This window comes from Ovis canadensis, chromosome 7 (assembly GCF_042477335.2).
Source record: "Ovis canadensis isolate MfBH-ARS-UI-01 breed Bighorn chromosome 7, ARS-UI_OviCan_v2, whole genome shotgun sequence".
NCBI classification, from domain to species: Eukaryota; Metazoa; Chordata; class Mammalia; order Artiodactyla; family Bovidae; genus Ovis; species Ovis canadensis.
In genome coordinates, this window is record NC_091251.1 from 8,714,794 (window position 1) to 8,733,247 (window position 18,454).

Consider the following 18,454-nt stretch of genomic DNA (forward strand, 5'->3'; position numbering starts at 1 on the left):
AAACCTCCTGGATTTTCTCGAGTTGCGGCAGGTGCTCTCGACTTACGACGGGGACCTCAGGGACCCGCTCTGGTGGCCTCAGGAAAGGCCAGTCCCCATGCGAGTTCCTCGGGGGCCTCTCGGGATTCTTTTCCCGTCGATTCCGGTGCCTAAGACCTTGTGTGGAGTCGGGGCCGGAACCTGAGGATTCCTCTCCAGTGCTGACATGGATCTTGGGGTACTTCTGGAGTCTCCCCAGGGGAGTCAGTCCTCGTCTCGAATGCGGGCATGCACTTGCGCTTTCCTCCAGAGCGGTTGCAGCAGTGTCACGCAGTCCGCCGCGTGGATCAAAGGATCTATGGTTTTCCTTCGTGTCTTTCCCACGAGGCTTTCCCACGAGGCTTTCCCACAGGGCTGTCCCACGTGCACACGTGGTGGGAGTCGATCCTCGGCTTGAACGTCAAGGCAGTGCAGGGAAAACAGGTTCCTCTGGAATGGACTGACACATCTGGGGGACTCTTGGAATGGTGGCACGACCCTGGAGTTCCTCTCGCCTTTCCTGTGGAGCGCGCCTCCTCTTGAGATGCGACGGGAACGCCGGGAATTCTTTCCCTACGAAACAGGGAAAGGATCCCTCATCTCGAGCTAGGAGGCGGAAGCGGGGCTCCCCTGGATGTGTGCGGGACACCACGTGCTTCCTCTCGAGTGGAGACGGGTATGTCGGGGAACTTCTTGAGTTGCAGCAAGGGTGTGAAGGACCCTTTGGAAGGTCCAGTGGTTAGACGTGATTGGCCTCGAGAAGCCTCAGCGGAAATGGGCCTCATCTCGCCTGGAGGGCAAAACCTCCTGGATTTTCTCGAGTTGCGGCAGGTGCTCTCGACTTACGACGGGGACCTCAGGGACCCGCTCTGGTGGCCTCAGGAAAGGCCAGTCCCCATGCGAGTTCCTCGGGGGCCTCTCGGGATTCTTTTCCCGTCGATTCCGGTGCCTAAGACCTTGTGTGGAGTCGGGGCCGAAACCTGAGGATTCCTCTCCAGTGCTGACATGGATCTTGGGGTACTTCTGGAGTCTCCCCAGGGGAGTCAGTCCTCGTCTCGAATGCGGGCATGCACTTGCGCTTTCCTCCAGAGCGGTTGCAGCAGTGTCACGCAGTCCGCCGCGTGGATCAAAGGATCTATGGTTTTCCTTCGTGTCTTTCCCACGAGGCTTTCCCACGAGGCTTTCCCACAGGGCTGTCCCACGTGCACACGTGGTGGGAGTCGATCCTCGGCTTGAACGTCAAGGCAGTGCAGGGAAAACAGGTTCCTCTGGAATGGACTGACACATCTGGGGGACTCTTGGAATGGTGGCACGACCCTGGAGTTCCTCTCGCCTTTCCTGTGGAGAGCGCCTCCTCTTGAGATGCGACGGGAACGCCGGGAATTCTTTCCCTACGAAACAGGGAAAGGATCCCTCATCTCGAGCTAGGAGGCGGAAGCGGGGCTCCCCTGGATGTGTGCGGGACACCACGTGCTTCCTCTCGAGTGGAGACGGGTATGTCAGGGAACTTCTTGAGTTGCAGCAATGGTGTGAAGGACCCTTTGGAAGTTCCAGTGGTTAGACGTGATTAGCCTCGAGAAGCCTCAGCGGAAATGGGCCTCATCTCGCCTGGAGGGCAAAACCTCCTGGATTTTCTAGAGTTGCGACAGGTGCTCTCGACTTACGACGGGGACCTCAGGGACCCGCTCTGGTGGCCTCAGGAAAGGCCAGTCCCCATGCGAGTTCCTCGGGGGCCTCTGGGGATTCCTCTCCCGTCGATGCCGGGGCCTAAGACCTTGTGTGGAGTCGGGGCCGGAACATGAGGATTCCTCTCCAGTGCTGACATGGATCTTGGGGTACTTCTGGAGTGTCCCCAGGGGAGTCAGTCCTCGTCTCGAATGCGGGCATGCACTTGCGCTTTCCTCCAGAGCGGTAGCAGCAGTGTCACGCAGTCCGCCGCGTGGATCAAAGGATCTATGGTTTTCCCTGGAGTCTTTCCCACGAGGCTTTCCCACGAGGCTTTCCCACAGGGCTGTCCCACGTGCACACGTGGTGGGAGTCGATCCTCGGCTTGAACGTCAAGGAAGTGCAGGGAAAACAGGTTCCTCTGAAATGGACTGACACATCTGGGGGACTCTTGGAATGGTGTCACGACCCTGGAGTTCCTCTCGCCTTTCCTGTGGAGAGCGCCTCCGCTTGAGATGCGACGGGAACGCCGGGAATTCTTTCCCTACGAAACAGGGAAAGGATCCCTCATCTCGAGCTAGGAGGCGGAAACGGGGCTCCCCTGGATGTGTGCGGGACCCCACGTGCTTCCTCTCGAGTGGAGACGGGTATGTCGGGGAACTTCTTGAGTTGCAGCAATGGTGTGAAGGACCCTTTGGAAGTTCCAGTGATTAGACGTGATTGGCCTCGAGAAGCCTCAGCGGAAATGGGCCTCATCTCGCCTGGAGGGCAAAACCTCCTGGATTTTCTCGAGTTGCGGCAGGTGCTCTCGACTTACGACGGGGACCTCAGGGACCCGCTCTGGTGGCCTCAGGAAAGGCCAGTCCCCATGCGAGTTCCTCCGGGGCGTCTCGGGATTCCTCTTCCGTCGATGCGGGGGCGTAAGACCTTGTGTGGAGTCGGGGCCGGAACCTGAGGATTCCTCTCCAGTGCTGACATGGATCTTGGGGTACTTCTGGAGTCTCCCCATGGGAGTCAGTCCTCGTCTCGAATGCGGGCATGCACTTGCGCTTTCCTCCAGAGCGGTAGCAGCAGTGTCACGCAGTCCGCCGCGTGGATCAAAGGATCTATGGTTTTCCCTCGAGTCTTTCCCACGAGGCTTTCCCACGAGGCTTTCCCACAGGGCTGTCCCACGTGCACACGTGGTGGGAGTCGATCCTCGGCTTGAACGTCAAGGCAGTGCAGGAAAACAGGTTCCTCTGGAATGGACTGACACATCTGGGGGACTCTTGGAATGGTGGCACGACCCTGGAGTTCCTCTCCCCTTTCCTGTGGAGAGCACCTCCTCTTGAGATGCGACGGGAACGCCGGGAATTCTTTCCCTACGAAACAGGGAAAGGATCCCTCATCTCGAGCTAGGAGGCGGAAACGGGGCTCCCCTGGATGTGTGCGGGAACCACGTGCTTCCTCTCGAGTGGAGACGGGTATGTCGGGGAACTTCTTGAGTTGCAGCAAGGGTGTGAAGGACCCTTTGGAAGTTCCAGTGGTTAGACGTGATTAGCCTCGAGAAGCCTCAGCGGAAATGGGCCTCATCTCGCCTGGAGGGCAAAACCTCCTGGATTTTCTCGAGTTGCGGCAGGTGCTCTCGACTTACGACGGGGACCTCAGGGACCCGCTCTGGTGGCCTCAGGAAAGGCCAGTCCCCATGCGAGTTCCTCGGGGGCGTCTCGGGATTCCTCTCCCGTCGATGCCGGGGCCTAAGACCTTGTGTGGATTCGGGGCCGGAACCTGAGGATTCCTCTCCAGTGCTGACATGGATCTTGGGGTACTTCTGGAGTCTCCCCAGGGGAGTCAGTCCTCGTCTCGAATGCGGGCATGCACTTTCGCTTTCCTCCAGAGCGGTAGCAGCAGTGTCACGCAGTCCGCCGCGTGGATCAAAGGATCTATGGTTTTCCCTCGAGTCTTTCCCACGAGGCTTTCCCACGAGGCTTTCCCACAGGGCTGTCCCACGTGTACAAGTGGTGGGAGTCGATCCTCGGCTTGAACGTCAAGGCAGTGCAGGGAAAACAGGTTCCTCTGGAATGGACTGACACATCTGGGGGACTCTTGGAATGGTGTCTCGACCCTGGAGTTCCTCTCGCCTTTCCTGTGGAGAGCGCCTCCTCTTGAGATGCGACGGGAACGCCGGGAATTCTTTCCCTACGAAACAGGGAAAGGATCCCTCATCTCGAGCTAGGAGGCGGAAACGGGGCTCCCCTGGATGTGTGCGGGACACCACGTGCTTCCTCTCGAGTGGAGACGGGTATGTCGGAGAACTTCTTGAGTTGCAGCAAGGGTGTGAAGGACCCTTTGGAAGTTCCAGTGGTTAGACGTGATTAGCCTCGAGAAGCCTCAGCGGAAATGGGCCTCATCTCGCCTGGAGGGCAAAACCTCCTGGATTTTCTAGAGTTGCGACAGGTGCTCTCGACTTACGACGGGGACCTCAGGGACCCGCTCTGGTGGCCTCAGGAAAGGCCAGTCCCCATGCGAGTTCCTCGGGGGCCTCTGGGGATTCCTCTCCCGTCGATGCCTGGGCCTAAGACCTTGTGTGGAGTCGGGGCCGGAACATGAGGATTCCTCTCCAGTGCTGACATGGATCTTGGGGTACTTCTGGAGTGTCCCCAGGGGAGTCAGTCCTCGTCTCGAATGCGGGCATGCACTTGCGCTTTCCTCCAGAGCGGTAGCAGCAGTGTCACGCAGTCCGCCGCGTGGATCAAAGGATCTATGGTTTTCCCTGGAGTCTTTCCCACGAGGCTTTCCCACGAGGCTTTCCCACAGGGCTGTCCCACGTGCACACGTGGTGGGAGTCGATCCTCGGCTTGAACGTCAAGGAAGTGCAGGGAAAACAGGTTCCTCTGGAATGGACTGACACATCTGGGGGACTCTTGGAATGGTGTCACGACCCTGGAGTTCCTCTCGCCTTTCCTGTGGAGAGCGCCTCCGCTTGAGATGCGACGGGAACGCCGGGAATTCTTTCCCTACGAAACAGGGAAAGGATCCCTCATCTCGAGCTAGGAGGCGGAAACGGGGCTCCCCTGGATGTGTGCGGGACCCCACGTGCTTCCTCTCGAGTGGAGACGGGTATGTCGGGGAACTTCTTGAGTTGCAGCAATGGTGTGAAGGACCCTTTGAAAGTTCCAGTGGTTAGATGTGATTGGCCTCGAGAAGCCTCAGCGGAAATGGGCCTCATCTCGCCTGGAGGACAAAACCTCCTGGATTTTCTCGAGTTGCGGCAGGTGCTCTCGACTTACGACGGGGACCTCAGGGACCCGCTCTGTTGGCCTCAGGAAAGGCCAGTCCCCATGCGAGTTCCTCCGGGGCGTCTCGGGATTCCTCTCCCGTCGATGCCGGGGCCTAAGACCTTGTGTGGAGTCGGGGCCGGAACCTGAGGATTCCTCTCCAGTGCTGACAGGGATCTTGGGGTACGTCTGGAGTCTCCCGAGGGGAGTCAGTCCTCGTCTCGAATGCGGGCATGCATTGCACTTTCCTCCAGAGCGGTAGCAGCAGTGTCACGCAGTCCGCCGCGTGGATCAAAGGATCTATGGTTTTCCCTCGAGTCTTACCCACGAGGCTTTCCCACGAGGCTTTCCCACAGGGCTGTCCCACGTGCACACGTGGTGGGAGTCGATCCTCGGCTTGAACGTCACGGCAGTGCAGGGAAAACAGGTTCCTCTGGAATGGACTGACACATCTGGGGGACTCTTGGAATGGTGGCACGACCCTGGAGTTCCTCTCGCCTTTCCTGTGGAGAGAGCCTCCTCTTGAGATGCGACGGGAACGCCGGGAATTCTTTCCCTAAGAAACAGGGAAAGGATCCCTCATCTCGAGCGAGGAGGCGGAAACGGGGCTCCCCTGGATGTGTGCGGGACCCCACGTGCTTCCTCTCGAGTGGAGACGGGTATGTCGGGGAACTTCTTGAGTTGCAGCAAGGGTGTGAAGGACCCTTTGGAAGTTCCAGTGATTAGACGTGATTGGCCTCGAGAAGCCTCAGCGGAAATGGGCCTCATCTCGCCTGGAGGGCAAAACCTCCTGGATTTTCTCGAGTTGCGGCAGGTGCTCTCGACTTACGACGGGGACCTCAGGGACCCGCTCTGGTGGCCTCAGGAAAGGCCAGTCCCCATGCGAGTTCCTCCGGGGCGTCTCGGGATTCCTCTTCCGTCGATGCGGGGGCGTAAGACCTTGTGTGGAGTCGGGGCCGGAACCTGAGGATTCCTCTCCAGTGCTGACATGGATCTTGGGGTACTTCTGGAGTCTCCCCATGGGAGTCAGTCCTCGTCTCGAATGCGGGCATGCACTTGCGCTTTCCTCCAGAGCGGTAGCAGCAGTGTCACGCAGTCCGCCGCGTGGATCAAAGGATCTATGGTTTTCCCTCGAGTCTTTCCCACGAGGCTTTCCCACGAGGCTTTCCCACAGGGCTGTCCCACGTGCACACGTGGTGGGAGTCGATCCTCGGCTTGAACGTCAAGGCAGTGCAGGAAAACAGGTTCCTCTGGAATGGACTGACACATCTGGGGGACTCTTGGAATGGTGGCACGACCCTGGAGTTCCTCTCCCCTTTCCTGTGGAGAGCACCTCCTCTTGAGATGCGACGGGAACGCCGGGAATTCTTTCCCTACGAAACAGGGAAAGGATCCCTCATCTCGAGCTAGGAGGCGGAAACGGGGCTCCCCTGGATGTGTGCGGGACCCACGTGCTTCCTCTCGAGTGGAGACGGGTATGTCGGGGAACTTCTTGAGTTGCAGCAAGGGTGTGAAGGACCCTTTGGAAGTTCCAGTGGTTAGACGTGATTAGCCTCGAGAAGCCTCAGCGGAAATGGGCCTCATCTCGCCTGGAGGGCAAAACCTCCTGGATTTTCTCGAGTTGCGGCAGGTGCTCTCGACTTACGACGGGGACCTCAGGGACCCGCTCTGGTGGCCTCAGGAAAGGCCAGTCCCCATGCGAGTTCCTCGGGGGCGTCTCGGGATTCCTCTCCCGTCGATGCCGGGGCCTAAGACCTTGTGTGGATTCGGGGCCGGAACCTGAGGATTCCTCTCCAGTGCTGACATGGATCTTGGGGTACTTCTGGAGTCTCCCCAGGGGAGTCAGTCCTCGTCTCGAATGCGGGCATGCACTTTCGCTTTCCTCCAGAGCGGTAGCAGCAGTGTCACGCAGTCCGCCGCGTGGATCAAAGGATCTATGGTTTTCCCTCGAGTCTTTCCCACGAGGCTTTCCCACGAGGCTTTCCCACAGGGCTGTCCCACGTGTACAAGTGGTGGGAGTCGATCCTCGGCTTGAACGTCAAGGCAGTGCAGGGAAAACAGGTTCCTCTGGAATGGACTGACACATCTGGGGGACTCTTGGAATGGTGTCTCGACCCTGGAGTTCCTCTCGCCTTTCCTGTGGAGAGCGCCTCCTCTTGAGATGCGACGGGAACGCCGGGAATTCTTTCCCTACGAAACAGGGAAAGGATCCCTCATCTCGAGCTAGGAGGCGGAAACGGGGCTCCCCTGGATGTGTGCGGGACACCACGTGCTTCCTCTCGAGTGGAGACGGGTATGTCGGAGAACTTCTTGAGTTGCAGCAAGGGTGTGAAGGACCCTTTGGAAGTTCCAGTGGTTAGATGTGATTGGCCTCGAGAAGCCTCAGCGGAAATGGGCCTCATCTCGCCTGGAGGGCAAAACCTCCTGGATTTTCTCGAGTTGCGGCAGGTGCTCTCGACTTACGACGGGGACCTCAGGGAACCGCTCTGGTGGCCTCAGGAAAGGCCAGTCCCCATGCGAGTTCCTCGGGGGCCTCTCGGGATTCCTCTCCCGTCAATGCCGGGGCCTAAGACCTTGTGTGGAGTCGGGGCCGGAACCTGAGGATTCCTCTCCAGTGCTGACATGGATCTTGGGGTACTTCTGGAGTCTCCCCAGGGGAGTCAGTCCTCGTGTCGAATGCGGGCATGCACTTGCGCTTTCCTCCAGAGCGGTAGCAGCAGTGTCACGCAGTCCTCCGCGTGGATCAAAGGATCTATGGTTTTCCCTCGAGTCTTTCCCACGAGGCTTTCCCACGAGGCTTTCCCACAGGGCTGTCCCACGTGCACACGTGGTGGGAGTCGATCCTCGGCTTGAACGTCAAGGCAGTGCAGGGAAAACAGGTTCCTCTGGAATGGACTGACACATCTGGGGGACTCTTGGAATGGTGGCACGACCCTGGAGTTCCTCTCGCCTTTCCTGTGGAGAGCGCCTCCTCTTGAGATGCGACGGGAACGCCGGGAATTCTTTCCCTACGAAACAGGGAAAGGATCCCTCATCTCGAGCTAGGAGGCGGAAACGGGGCTCCCCTGGATGTGTGCGGGACCCACGTGCTTCCTCTCGAGTGGAGACGGGTATGTCGGGGAACTTCTTGAGTTGCAGCAAGGGTGTGAAGGACCCTTTGGAAGTTCCAGTGGTTAGATGTGATTGGCCTCGAGAAGCCTCAGCGGAAATGGGCCTCATCTCGCCTGGAGGGCAAAACCTCCTGGATTTTCTCGAGTTGCGGCAGGTGCTCTCGACTTACGACGGGGACCTCAGGGACCCGCTCTGGTGGCCTCAGGAAAGGCCAGTCCCCATGCGAGTTCCTCGGGGGCGTCTCGGGATTCCTCTCCCGTCGATGCCAGGGCCTAAGACCTTGTGTGGAGTCGGGGCCGGAACCTGAGGATTCCTCTCCAGTGCTGACATGGATCTTGGGGTAATTCTGGAGTCTCCCCAGGGGAGTCAGTCCTCGTCTCGAATGCGGGCATGCACTTGCGCTTTCCTCCAGAGCGGTAGCAGCAGTGTCACGCAGTCCGCCGCGTGGATCAAAGGATCTATGGTTTTCCCTCGAGTCTTTCCCACGAGGCTTTCCCACGAGGCTTTCCCACAGGGCTGTCCCACGTGCACACGTGGTGGGAGTCGATCCTCGGCTTGAACGTCAAGGCAGTGCAGGGAAAACAGGTTCCTCTGGAATGGACTGACACATCTGGGGGACTCTTGGAATGGTGGCACGACCCTGGAGTTCCTCTCGCCTTTCCTGTGGAGAGCGCCTCCTCTTGAGATGCGACGGGAACGCCGGGAATTCTTTCCCTACGAAACAGGGAAAGGATCCCTCATCTCGAGCTAGGAGGCGGAAACGGGGCTCCCCTGGATGTGTGCGGGACACCACGTGCTTCCTCTCGAGTGGAGACGGGTATGTCGGGGAACTTCTTGAGTTGCAGCAAGGGTGTGAAGGACCCTTTGGAAGTTCCAGTGGTTAGATGTGATTGGCCTCGAGAAGCCTCAGCGGAAATGGGCCTCATCTCGCCTGGAGGGCAAAACCTCCTGGATTTTCTCGAGTTGCGGCAGGTGCTCTCGACTTACGACGGGGACCTCAGGGAACCGCTCTGGTGGCCTCAGGAAAGGCCAGTCCCCATGCCAGTTCCTCGGGGGCCTCTCGGGATTCCTCTCCCGTCGATGCCGGGCCTAGGACCTTGTGTGGAGTCGGGGCCGGAACCTGAGGATTCCTCTCCAGTGCTGACATGGATCTTGAGGTACGTCTGGAGTCTCCCCAGGGGAGTCAGTCCTCGTCTCGAATGCGGGCATGCATTGCGCTTTCCTCCAGAGCGGTAACAGCAGTGTCACGCAGTCCGCAGCGTGGATCAAAGGATCTATGGTTTTCCCTCGAGTCTTTCCCACGAGGCTTTCCCACGAGGCTTTCCCACAGGGCTGTCCCACGTGCACACGTGGTGGCAGTCGATCCTCGGCTTGAACGTCAAGGCAGTGCAGGGAAAACAGTTTCCTCTGGAATGGACTGACACATCTGGGGGACTCTTGGAATGGTGGCACGACCCTGGAGTTCCTCTCGCCTTTCCTGTGGAGAGCGCCTCCTCTTGAGATGCGACGGGAACGCCGGGAATTCTTTCCCTACGAAACAGGGAAAGGATCCCTCATCTCGAGCTAGGAGGCGGAAACGGGGCTCCCCTGGATGTGTGCGGGACCCACGTGCTTCCTCTCGATTGGAGACGGGTATGTCGGGGAACTTCTTGAGTTGCAGCAAGGGTGTGAAGGACCCTTTGGAAGTTCCAGTGGTTAGATGTGATTGGCCTCGAGAAGCCTCAGCGGAAATGGGCCTCATCTCGCCTGGAGGGCAAAACCTCCTGGATTTTCTCGAGTTGCGGCAGGTGCTCTCGACTTACGACGGGGACCTCAGGGAACCGCTCTGGTGGCCTCAGGAAAGGCCAGTCCCCATGCGAGTTCCTCGGGGGCGTCTCAGGATTCCTCTCCCGTCTATGCCGGGGCCTAAGACCTTGTGTGGAGTCGGGGCCGGAACCTGAGGATTCCTCTCCAGTGCTGACAGGGATCTTGGGGTACGTCTGGAGTCTCCCGAGGGGAGTCAGTCCTCGTCTCGAATGCGGGCATGCATTGCACTTTCCTCCAGAGCGGTAGCAGCAGTGTCACGCAGTCCGCCGCGTGGATCAAAGGATCTATGGTTTTCCCTCGAGTCTTACCCACGAGGCTTTCCCACGAGGCTTTCCCACAGGGCTGTCCCACGTGCACACGTGGTGGGAGTCGATCCTCGGCTTGAACGTCAAGGCAGTGCAGGGAAAACAGGTTCCTCTGGAATGGACTGACACATCTGGGGGACTATTGGAATGGTGGCACGACCCTGGAGTTCCTCTCGCCTTTCCTGTGGAGAGCGCCTCCTCTTGAGATGCGACGGGAACGCCGGGAATTCTTTCCCTACGAAACAGGGAAAGGATCCCTTATCTCTAGCTAGGAGGCGGAAACGGGGCTCCCCTGGATGTGTGCGGGACCCCACGTGCTTCCTCTCGAGTGCAGACCGGTATGTCGGGGATCTTCTTGAGTTGCAGCAAGGGTGTGAAGGACCCTTTGGAAGTTCCAGTGGTTAGATGTGATTGGCCTCGAGAAGCCTCAGCGGAAATGGGCCTCATCTCGCCTGGAGGGCAAAACCTCCTGGATTTTCTCGAGTTGCGGCAGGTGCTCTCGACATACGACGGGAACCTCAGGGACCCGCTCTGGTGGCCTCAGGAAAGGCCAGTCCCCATGCGAGTTCCTCGGGGGCGTCTCGGGATTCCTCTCCCGTCGATGCCGGGGCCTAAGACCTTGTGTGGAGTCGGGGCCGGAACCTGAGGATTCCTCTCCAGTGCAGACATGGATCTTGGGGTACTTCTGGAGTCTCCCCAGGGGAGTCAGTCCTCGTCTCGAATGCGGGCATGCACTTGCGCTTTCCTCCAGAGCGGTAGCAGCAGTGTCACGCAGTCCGCCGCGTGGATCAAAGGATCTATGGTTTTCCCTCGAGTCTTTCCCACGAGGCTTTCCCACGAGGCTTTCCCACAGGGCTGTCCCACGTGCACACGTGGTGGGAGTCGATCCTCGGCTTGAACGTCAAGGCAGTGCAGGGAAAACAGGTTCCTCTGGAATGGACTGACTCATCTGGGGGACTCTTGGAATGGTGTCACGACCCTGGAGTTCCTCTCGCTTTTCCTATGGAGAGCGCCTCCTCTTGAGATGCGACGGGAACGCCGGGAATTCTTTCCCTATGAAACAGGGAGAGGATACCTCATCTCGAGCTAGGAGGCGGTAACGGGGCTCCCCTGGATGTGTGCGGGACCCCACGTGCTTCTCTCGAGTGGAGACGGGTATGTCGGGGAACTTCTTGAGTTGCAGCAAGGGTGTGAAGGACCCTTTGGAAGTTCCAGTGATTAGACGTGATTGGCCTCGAGAAGCCTCAGCGGAAATGGGCCTCATCTCGCCTGGAGGGCAAAACCTCCTGGATTTTCTCGAGTTGCGGCAGGTGCTCTCGACTTACGACGGGGACCTCAGGGACCCGCTCTGGTGGCCTCAGGAAAGGCCAGTCCCCATGCGAGTTCCTCGGGGGCGTCTCGGGATTCCTCTCCCGTCGATGCCGGGGCCTAAGACCTTGTGTGGATTCGGGGCCGGAACCTGAGGATTCCTCTCCAGTGCTGACATGGATCTTGGGGTACTTCTGGAGTCTCCCCAGGGGAGTCAGTCCTCGTCTCGAATGCGGGCATGCACTTGCGCTTTCCTCCAGAGCGGTAGCAGCAGTGTCACGCAGTCCGCCGCGTGGATCAAAGGATCTATGGTTTTCCCTCGAGTCTTTCCCACGAGGCTTTCCCACGAGGCTTTCCCACAGGGCTGTCCCACGTGTACAAGTGGTGGGAGTCGATCCTCGGCTTGAACGTCAAGGCAGTGCAGGGAAAACAGGTTCCTCTGGAATGGACTGACACATCTGGGGGACTCTTGGAATGGTGTCTCGACCCTGGAGTTCCTCTCGCCTTTCCTGTGGAGAGCGCCTCCTCTTGAGATGCGACGGGAACGCCGGGAATTCTTTCCCTACGAAACAGGGAAAGGATCCCTCATCTCGAGCTAGGAGGCGGAAACGGGGCTCCCCTGGATGTGTGCGGGACACCACGTGCTTCCTCTCGAGTGGAGACGGGTATGTCGGAGAACTTCTTGAGTTGCAGCAAGGGTGTGAAGGACCCTTTGGAAGTTCCAGTGGTTAGATGTGATTGGCCTCGAGAAGCCTCAGCGGAAATGGGCCTCATCTCGCCTGGAGGGCAAAACCTCCTGGATTTTCTCGAGTTGTGGCAGGTGCTCTCGACTTACGACGGGGACCTCAGGGAACCGCTCTGGTGGCCTCAGGAAAGGCCAGTCCCCATGCGAGTTCCTCGGGGGCCTCTCGGGATTCCTCTCCCGTCGATGCCGGGGCCTAAAACCTTGTGTGGAGTCGGGGCCGGAACCTGAGGATTCCTCTCCAGTGCTGAGATGGATCTTGGGGTACTTCTGGAGTCTCCCCAGGGGAGTCAGTCCTCGTGTCGAATGCGGGCATGCACTTGCGCTTTCCTCCAGAGCGGTAGCAGCAGTGTCACGCAGTCCTCCGCGTGGATCAAAGGATCTATGGTTTTCCCTCGAGTCTTTCCCACGAGGATTTCCCACGAGGCTTTCCCACAGGGCTGTCCCACGTGCACACGTGGTGGGAGTCGATCCTCGGCTTGAACGTCAAGGCAGTGCAGGGAAAACAGTTTCCTCTGGAATGGACTGACACATCTGGGGGACTCTTGGAATGGTGTCTCGACCCTGCAGTTCCTCTCGCCTTTCCTGTGGAGAGCGCCTCCTCTTGAGATGCGACGGGAACGCCGGGAATTCTTTCCCTACGAAACAGGGAAAGGATCCCTAATCTCGAGCTAGGAGGTCGAAACGGGGCTCCCCTGGATGTGTGTGGGACACCACGTGCTTCCGCTAGAGTGGAGACGGGTATGTCGGGGAACTTCTTGAGTTGCAGCAAGGGTGTGAAGGACCCTTTGGAAGTTCCAGTCGTTACATGTGATTGGCCTCGAGAAGCCTCAGCGGAAATGGGCCTCATCTCGCCGGGAGGCAAAACCGCCTGGATTTTGTCGAGTTACGGTAGGTGCTCTCGACTTACGACGGGGACCTCATGGACCCGCTCTGGTGGCCTCAGGAAAGGCCAGTCCCCATGCGAGTTCCTCGGGGGCCTCTCGGGATTCCTCTCCCGTCGATGCCGGGGCCTAAGACCTTGTGTGGAGTCGGGGCCGGAACCTGAGGATTCCTCTCCAGTGCTGACATGGATCTTGGGGTACTTCTGAAGTCTCCCCAGGGGAGTCAGTCCTCGTCTCGAATGCGGGCATGCACTTGCGCTTTCCTCCAGAGCGGTAGCGGCAGTGTCACGCAGTCTGCCGCGTGGATCAAAGGATCTATGGTTTTCCCTCGAGTCTTTCCCATGAGGCTTTCCCACGAGGCTTTCCCACAGGGCTGTACCACGTGCACACGTGGTGGGAGTCGATCCTCGGCTTGAACGTCAAGGCAGTGCAGGGAAAACAGGTTCCTCTTGAATGGACTGACACATCTGGGGGACTCTTGGAATGGTGGCACGACCATGGAGTTCCTCTCGCCTTTCCTGTGGAGAGCGCCTCCTCTTGAGATGCGACGGGAACGCCGGGAATTCTTTCCTTACGAAACAGGGAAAGGATCCCTCATCTCGAGCTAGGAGGCGGAAACGGGGCTCCCCTGGATGTGTGCAGGACCCACGTGCTTCCTCTCGATTGGAGACGGGTATGTCGGGGAACGTCTTGAGTTGCAGCAAGGGTGTGAAGGACCCTTTGGAAGTTCCAGTGGTTAGATGTGATTGGCCTCGAGAAGCCTCAGCGGAAATGGGCCTCATCTCGCCTGGAGGGCAAAACCTCCTGGATTTTCTCGAGTTGCGGCAGGTGCTCTCGACTTGCGACGGGGACCTCAGGGACCCGCTCTGGTGGCCTCAGGAAAGGCCAGTCCCCATGCGAGTTCCTCGGGGGCCTCTCGGGATTCCTCTCCCGTCGATGCCGGGGCCTAAGACCTTGTGTGGAGTCGGGGCCGGAACCTGAGGATTCCTCTCCAGTGCTGACATGGATCTTGGGGTACTTCTGGAGTCTCCCCAGGGGAGTCAATCCTCGTTTCGAATGCGGGCATGCACTTGCGCTTTCCTCCAGAGCGGTAGCAGCAGTGTCACGCAGTCCGCCGCGTGGATCAAAGGATCTATGGTTTTCCCTCGAGTCTTTCCCACGGGGCTTTCCCACGAGGCTTTCCCACAGGGCTGTCCCACGTGCACACGTGGTGGGAGTCGATCCTCGGCTTGAACGTCACGGCAGTGCAGGGAAAACAGGTTCCTCTGGAATGGACTGACACATCTGGGGGACTCTTGGAATGGTGGCACGACCCTGGAGTTCCTCTCGCCTTTCCTGTGGAGAGAGCCTCCTCTTGAGATGCGACGGGAACGCCGGGAATTCTTTCCCTAAGAAACAGGGAAAGGATCCCTCATCTCGAGCGAGGAGGCGGAAACGGGGCTCCCCTGGATGTGTGCGGGACCCCACGTGCTTCCTCTCGAGTGCAGACGGGTATGTCGGGGAACTTCTTGAGTTGCAGCAAGGGTGTGAAGGACCCTTTGGAAGTTCCAGTGATTAGACGTGATTGGCCTCGAGAAGCCTCAGCGGAAATGGGCCTCATCTCGCCTGGAGGGCAAAACCTCCTGGATTTTCTCGAGTTGCGGCAGGTGCTCTCGACTTACGACGGGGACCTCAGGGACCCGCTCTGGTGGCCTCAGGAAAGGCCAGTCCCCATGCGAGTTCCTCCGGGGCGTCTCGGGATTCCTCTTCCGTCGATGCGGGGGCGTAAGACCTTGTGTGGAGTCGGGGCCGGAACCTGAGGATTCCTCTCCAGTGCTGACATGGATCTTGGGGTACTTCTGGAGTCTCCCCATGGGAGTCAGTCCTCGTCTCGAATGCGGGCATGCACTTGCGCTTTCCTCCAGAGCGGTAGCAGCAGTGTCACGCAGTCCGCCGCGTGGATCAAAGGATCTATGGTTTTCCCTCGAGTCTTTCCCACGAGGCTTTCCCACGAGGCTTTCCCACAGGGCTGTCCCACGTGCACACGTGGTGGGAGTCGATCCTCGGCTTGAACGTCAAGGCAGTGCAGGAAAACAGGTTCCTCTGGAATGGACTGACACATCTGGGGGACTCTTGGAATGGTGGCACGACCCTGGAGTTCCTCTCCCCTTTCCTGTGGAGAGCACCTCCTCTTGAGATGCGACGGGAACGCCGGGAATTCTTTCCCTACGAAACAGGGAAAGGATCCCTCATCTCGAGCTAGGAGGCGGAAACGGGGCTCCCCTGGATGTGTGCGGGACCCACGTGCTTCCTCTCGAGTGGAGACGGGTATGTCGGGGAACTTCTTGAGTTGCAGCAAGGGTGTGAAGGACCCTTTGGAAGTTCCAGTGGTTAGACGTGATTAGCCTCGAGAAGCCTCAGCGGAAATGGGCCTCATCTCGCCTGGAGGGCAAAACCTCCTGGATTTTCTCGAGTTGCGGCAGGTGCTCTCGACTTACGACGGGGACCTCAGGGAACCGCTCTGGTGGCCTCAGGAAAGGCCAGTCCCCATGCGAGTTCCTCGGGGGCGTCTCGGGATTCCTCTCCCGTCGATGCCGGGGCCTAAGACCTTGTGTGGAGTCGGGGCCGGAACCTGAGGATTCCTCTCCAGTGCTGACATGGATCTTGGGGTACTTCTGGAGTCTCCCCAGGGGAGTCAGTCCTCGTCTCGAATGCGGGCATGCACTTGCGCTTTCCTCCAGAGCGGTAGCAGCAGTGTCACGCAGTCCGCCGCGTGGATCAAAGGATCTATGGTTTTCCCTCGAGTCTTTCCCACGAGGCTTTCCCACGAGGCTTTCCCACAGGGCTGTCCCACGTGCACACGTGGTGGGAGTAGATCCTCGGCTTGAACGTCAAGGCAGTGCAGGGAAAACAGGTTCCTCTGGAATGGACTGACACATCTGGGGGACTCTTGGAATGGTGGCATGACCCTGGAGTTCCTCTCGCCTTTCCTGTGGAGAGCGCCTCCTCTTGAGATGCGACGGGAACGCCGGGAATTCTTTCCCTACGAAACAGGGAAAGGATCCCTCATCTCGAGCTAGGAGGCGGAAACGGGGCTCCCCTGGATGTGTGCGGGACCCACGTGCTTCCTCTCGAGTGGAGACGGGTATGTCGGGGAACTTCTTGAGTTGCAGCAAGGGTGTGAAGGACCCTTTGGAAGTTCCAGTGGTTAGATGTGATTGGCCTCGAGAAGCCTCAGCGGAAATGGGCCTCATCTCGCCTGGAGGGCAAAACCTCCTGGATTTTCTCGAGTTGCGGCAGGTGCTCTCGACTTACGACGGGGACCTCAGGGACGCGCTCTGGTGGCCTCAGGAAAGGCCAGTCCCCATGCGAGTTCCTCGGGGGCGTCTCAGGATTCCTCTCCCGTCTATGCCGGGGCCTAAGACCTTGTGTGGAGTCGGGGCCGGAACCTGAGGATTCCTCTCCAGTGCTGACAGGGATCTTGGGGTACGTCTGGAGTCTCTCCAGGGGAGTCAGTCCTCGTCTCGAATGCGGGCATGCATTGCGCTTTCCTCCAGAGCGGTAGCAGCAGTGTCACGCAGTCCGCCGCGTGAATCAAAGGATCTATGGTTTTCCCTCAAGTCTTTCCCACGAGGCTTTCCCACGAGGCTTTCCCACAGGGCTGTCCCACGTGCACACGTGGTGGGAGTCGATCCTCGGCTTGAACGTCAAGGCAGTGCAGGGAAAACAGTTTCCTCTGGAATGGACTGACACATCTGGGGGACTCTTGGAATGGTGGCACGACCCTGGAGTTCCTCTCGCCTTTCCTGTGGAGAGCGCCTTCTCTTGAGATGCGACGGGAACGCTGGGAATTCTTTCCCTACGAAACAGGGAAAGGATCCCTCATCTCGAGCTAGGAGGCGGAAACGGGGCTCCCCTGGATGTGTGCGGGACACCACGTGCTTCCTCTCGAGTGGAGACGGGTATGTCGGGGAACTTCTTGAGTTGCAGCAATGGTGTGAAGGACCCTTTGGAAGTTCCAGTGGTTAGATGTGATTGGCCTCGAGAAGCCTCAGCGGAAATGGGCCTCATCGCGCCTGGAGGGCAAAACCTCCTGGATTTTCTCGAGTTGCGGCAGGTGCTCTCGACTTACGACGGGGACCTCAGGGACCCGCTCTGGTGGCCTCAGGAAAGGCCAGTCCCCATGCGAGTTCCTCCGGGGCGTCTCGGGATTCCTCTTCCGTCGATGCGGGGGCGTAAGACCTTGTGTGGAGTCGGGGCCGGAACCTGAGGATTCCTCTCCAGTGCTGACATGGATCTTGGGGTACTTCTGGAGTCTCCCCATGGGAGTCAGTCCTCGTCTCGAATGCGGGCATGCACTTGCGCTTTCCTCCAGAGCGGTAGCAGCAGTGTCACGCAGTCCGCCGCGTGGATCAAAGGATCTATGGTTTTCCCTCGAGTCTTTCCCACGAGGCTTTCCCACGAGGCTTTCCCACAGGGCTGTCCCACGTGCACACGTGGTGGGAGTCGATCCTCGGCTTGAACGTCAAGGCAGTGCAGGAAAACAGGTTCCTCTGGAATGGACTGACACATCTGGGGGACTCTTGGAATGGTGGCACGACCCTGGAGTTCCTCTCCCCTTTCCTGTGGAGAGCACCTCCTCTTGAGATGCGACGGGAACGCCGGGAATTCTTTCCCTACGAAACAGGGAAAGGATCCCTCATCTCGAGCTAGGAGGCGGAAACGGGGCTCCCCTGGATGTGTGCGGGACCCACGTGCTTCCTCTCGAGTGGAGACGGGTATGTCGGGGAACTTCTTGAGTTGCAGCAAGGGTGTGAAGGACCCTTTGGAAGTTCCAGTGGTTAGACGTGATTAGCCTCGAGAAGCCTCAGCGGAAATGGGCCTCATCTCGCCTGGAGGGCAAAACCTCCTGGATTTTCTCGAGTTGCGGCAGGTGCTCTCGACTTACGACGGGGACCTCAGGGACCCGCTCTGGTGGCCTCAGGAAAGGCCAGTCCCCATGCGAGTTCCTCGGGGGCGTCTCGGGATTCCTCTCCCGTCGATGCCGGGGCCTAAGACCTTGTGTGGATTCGGGGCCGGAACCTGAGGATTCCTCTCCAGTGCTGACATGGATCTTGGGGTACTTCTGGAGTCTCCCCAGGGGAGTCAGTCCTCGTCTCGAATGCGGGCATGCACTTTCGCTTTCCTCCAGAGCGGTAGCAGCAGTGTCACGCAGTCCGCCGCGTGGATCAAAGGATCTATGGTTTTCCCTCGAGTCTTTCCCACGAGGCTTTCCCACGAGGCTTTCCCACAGGGCTGTCCCACGTGTACAAGTGGTGGGAGTCGATCCTCGGCTTGAACGTCAAGGCAGTGCAGGGAAAACAGGTTCCTCTGGAATGG